Genomic DNA, 5,000 nt, shown 5'->3' with positions numbered 1-5,000 from the left:
AGAGGAAGAGAGGGAGGAAGAGATGGGACGGTCAGTTTTTCCATTTTCTTTCACTGTGATGTTGAGTTTTTTAACGGGAATATTTTTTATTTGTGTTGGGGAGGTAGTGGTAGAGAATTGGGAGGTGGGGAGGGGTGGAGGGGAGGTAGGAGGCTGTGGGGTGACTGAGAGAGGTCGGGTAGGCGTTGGGGAGGGGGAGGTAGTAGCCAAAGTTGGGGTGGAAAGAACTGGGGAGGAAATTTCAAACTCTTCTTCTTGTGGACTGAGATGGGGATTAGAGGAACGGGTGGGGCGGGGTGGGGAGGGTGTGGTGTGGGGTGAGGGGTCTGTAGGGTGGGGAAGAGGGGGATTTGGGGATGTTGGGGAGTGTTGTTGTTGTTGTTGTTGTTGTTGTTGTTGTTGTGAATGTTCTTGCAGTATTTGTTGCAGTACTTGTTGTTCTTGTAGGAATTGCAGTTGTTCTTGTAGTTGTGGGTCTTGTTGCTGTTGTTGTTGTTGTTGTTGTAGTTGTAGCAGTTGTTGTTGTTGTAGTTGTTGTACCAATTGTTGTTGCTGCAGTAGTTGTAGCTGTTTCTCAAGCTGTGGGTCCTGCAGAGGTTGTTGTTGTTGTAGTAGTTGTTGTTGTTGTAGTTGTTCTAGTAGTTGTTGTTGTTGTAGTAGATGTAATTGTTGTTCCAGATGTTGTGGTGTGTCCTGCAGGCCTTGTTGTTGTTGTTGTTGTTGTTGTTGTAGTAAATGTTGTTGTAGTAATTGTTGTAGTTGTTGTTGCTGTTGTAGAAACTGTAGCTGTTCTTGAAGTTGTGGATCTGAGAGGTGTTGTTGTTGTGGTTGTTGTTGTTGTTGTTGTTGTTGTGGTTGTTGTTGTTGTTGCAATTGTTTAAGTAATTCTAACTGTTGCTGCTGCTGTTGTAACTCTCTTAGTAACTCCTCTTGTTGTTGTTGTTGTTGTTGTTGTTGTTGTTGTTGTCGTAGGTCGTCATAATCGTAGTCATAGTAGTCGTAATCACCCCCGAGCAGCACCCCAGCCTGGTATAGGGTGTCAAGGTACTCCAGGAGGGGGAGGGGGGGCAGGTGGCGGGAGGGCGGGGGCTGGAGTGGGGAGAGGTGGGAGTCGGAATGGGGAGAAGGCAAATTTTCATCCTGGGTCGAGCGGGGGAGTACCAACTTTGGGGGGAGGTTAGTGGGGGGTTGAGGGGAGGGGAATGGAGGGGGTGAGTGGGGTGGTGGTGGTTGGGGGGAGGTGGAGAGGTTGTTTGGGTGGGGGTAGGGGGTGGTGCTCCCCTCCCCAACTCCAGTTTTTAGGGATTCAAAGTCTATGGTGGCCCCAAGATCCCTCAAATCCTCTTCCTCCTCTTCCTCCTCCTCCCCATTCTTTTTCTCTTCCTCTTCCTCCTCCTCCTTCTTCTCCTCCTCAGACAGTCTCGTTAGGGCCATAAGATCTGCTGCTGTTTGTTCTTCTTTTGTGTTACTTTGCGTTCCTTTGTCCTCTTTCTTTCCTTCCCCTTCGTTCTTTTCTTCCTTCTCCTCCTCCTCCTCCTCCTCCTCTTCTTCAAACAATCTTGTAAGGGCCAACAAATCTGCTGCTTGTTCTTCTTTTGTGTTAATTTGTGGTCCTTTGCCTTCCTCTTCCTCCTCCTCCTCCTCCTCCTCCTCCTCCTCCTCCTCCTCCTCCTCCTCCTCCCCAAGGGCGTGGTAGGGAAGCCTCAGCCCTTCATACAGACTCGTGTCAATGTTCATAATAGGCATGGCTGGGGGTTGAAGGGACGGGGAGTGGGTGTGGAGGGGCGGGGAGGAGGCCAGGAGGGGAGGAGCAGGGGGCGGAAGAGGCGAGGAAGAGGCCAGGAGGGGAGGAACAGGGGAAGGGAGGGGCGGGCCACCTTCCTGCTCTCGTTTAACTTTCTCACTTTGCTCCCCAAACTCAAATACCTCAGGGTGGGGAGTGGAGGGGATGTAGTACGCGGCGAGGGGGGTGGGGGCTCTATAACCTGACTGCGGCTGGGGTGTGGTGGGGAAGCTGGGAGAGGCTGGGGAAGACAAACCACTGCTGGAATCTTGAGAACCACGAGTGTTATGGTTCTCTGGGGCGTGAACCACAATGGGGGGCGCCTCTCCCTCTTGATCACCTGCTTCTATATCATGCTGGGGGTCGTGGTGAGGGTCAGTAAGGTCGTGGGATGCTGGGGATGGCCTGGCGGGGGGTCGTCTCTGGGGTATCTTAGCCACTCCATTTGGGCTCCTGAAGAAGGCTGGTTCGGGGCGTATAGGCGGGGCGAAGACCATATGTGGGAGGTGCAGGGGAGGAACGTGGGGGAGGCGAGGGTGTGGTGGTCTCTGGGGCAGCTGGGGAGGCCTGTAACTCCTCCCAGGGCGAAAATAAAATTCCCTTTCATCTTGAGTAGTATCTCCTGCAATCTCTCTATAGGCCTGGCTGATCTGGAGGACATCCACGCCCTGGGGAGTTAATTCTTGGGGTGTAAAGGGCCTTGGGTAATGGGGTGAATGAGTGCTGGAGTCCTGGGGAGTATGTGATGGGGTGATCTCCGTTTTCTTTATCTCTTGGTTGCTATATTTAAGGGATAACTCCTCCGTTTTCTGTGTGGTTGTGCTGGAGTATTCTGCCTCTGTTTCTGCCCCTGGGGAGGTAGGTGGGGTATCATCAAGAATTACTGGGGGTTCTTCACCTGGGGGAGTGTCTGGGGGAGGTTGTGATGATGAGGGAGAGGGCTGGGGTGATGAATTCTGGGGTGTAGCAGTTGTTGTGGGTGATTCTTTGGGTTGGATTCGGGGTGTGGGTGGTGGGCGGCCCGTTAGGATGGGCGTGGATGTGGTGGGGAAGGGTTGCGTGGCTCTAGAGTCCACCACCGGCATCACAACCACCACCACCACCACCACTGTCACCACCACAGCCTTCATCACCAGAGTGGGGGTAGTGGAAACCTGGAAGGGAGGAGGAGAGAGGGATTAACACACCCACACACACACACACACACACACACACACACACACACACCACTGACACACACAGATATTGTTTTATTGTTAGGAAAGAAATGATTAAGTTTTTTATTAAGGAAAGGTTGAGGAAAGAAAATTACTTGATATATTTTCTTCATTCCTGAATAGACATTTTGAGGTCTTAATGCGGAAGATTACTGTAAAAAAATAAAATAAATAAATAAATAAATAAAATAAATAAAAATTGTCGATAATAAGTTAGTAGAATATATATAGATACCCAACGAGAGAGAGAGAGAGAGAGAGAGAGAGAGAGAGAGTAATGACATAAAACACCAAACGAAAATAAGGAAACAAAAAAAAAAAAACAATGGAACAAAAAAAAAAAGAAATAGAAAATAAGATGAAAGAGAACCACGAAATAAGAAAGAAGAAAGTTAGAGAAGAAAGAAAACAAGAAACAGGAAGAGTTACAGAAGTGAGAAAGTGAGCGAATGAGCGAGCGAGGGAGTGAATGAGTGGACGAGACTAAAATAAGACGAACATAATGATAGTGAGTAAGCAAAAAAAAACAGATGACGAGGAAGAAGAAGAAGAAGAAGAAGAAGAAGAAGAAGAAGAAGAAGAAGAAGAAGAAAAAGAAGAATTATGATGATGAGGAGGAGGAGGTATACTAGTAGGAGGAAGAAGAAGAAAAGAAGGAAAAGAAGAAGAAGTAGAAAGAAGGAGAAGGATGAAGAAGAAGAAGACGAAGAAGAATGAAGTATGAAGAAGAAGAAGAAGAAGAAGAAGGAATAAAACATAAGAACTAGAAGAAAAGAAAAAAGGAAGGAGAAGAAGAAGAAGAAGACACAAGAGGGAAAGGAGGGAAAACTCTCTACTATACGGAGGAAACCAGCGGGAGGGAGGGAGGGAGAGAGGAAAGTAATGGAGGAGAGGGGGGAGGGGGCGCAGGAGGGGTAAGGGGGACAGGTAAGGGGTTTAAAGTTTCCAGGTGTGGCTTTCACCCACGCGAGGCACACCTGAGACTGGCGACAGGTGTGTGACAGTGACGCAAGCCTTAATTAGCATACCTGTGCCATTAGGAGCCACCCACACCTGTCCACCTGTCCATTGCCTCACCTTAACCTTCATTATCTTGCCTCACCTGTCCACTACCTTGCCTTAATTAGTAAAATAACCTTAGTTTTTCTTTTTTGTGAGTGATAGATAGATAGATAGATAGATAGATAGATAGATAGATAGACAGATAGATGAACAGATTAATAGATAGATACACACGTAGCTAGACAAGTGGACAGAGAGAGAGAGAGAGAGAGAGAGAGAGAGAGAGAGAGAGAGAGAGAGAGAGAGAGAGAGAGAGAGAGAGAGAGAGAGAGAGAGATTTATGACTATAATTACGAGTATGTGTAAGCGAATTTTACACGCGCGTTTGTGTGTGTGTGTCTGTGTGTGTGTGTGTGGGTGGGTGGGTGGGTGTGTGTGTGTGGCAGTGGGTGTGTGCGCGCGCGTCCGCCCACACGTACATCAAACAACAGCAGAAGGAAAGACATTAGTGGAGCGTAACACACACACACACACACACACACACACACAGACACACACACACACACACACACACGCTTTCTATCGCTAACCTCCATATTTTTAAAAGCCACAAATTTAAGGTAATAATTATAATGCAGAGAAAATTTTAATTGCCACCATAGTAATAATAATAATAATAATAATAATAATAATAATAATAATAATAATAATAATAATGAAAGTCAAGATAAGGAAGATCATGTTTGTTTATCTTTTGTTTTAGTAAGTGATTCAAATGTTTATAGAAATTTTAGAAGTGTGTGTGTGTGTGTGTGTGTGTGTGTGTGTGTGTGTGTGTGTGTGTGTGTGTGTGTGTGTGTGTGTCTCACTTTCCACCCCCTGAGGCCTTCCCTTGGGGTGGTCTTCACTCTCCCCCGGGGCTTTGCAAGGGAGAGGGGAGAGTGGTAAGGAAAAGTTAGGTGATATCACATTATTATCGTTGTTGTTGTTGTTGTTGT

The sequence above is a fragment of the Scylla paramamosain genome, chromosome 25 (genome assembly GCF_035594125.1).
Source record: "Scylla paramamosain isolate STU-SP2022 chromosome 25, ASM3559412v1, whole genome shotgun sequence".
Taxonomy (NCBI): Eukaryota; Metazoa; Arthropoda; class Malacostraca; order Decapoda; family Portunidae; genus Scylla; species Scylla paramamosain.
Note: the sequence above shows the minus strand (reverse complement) of the source record.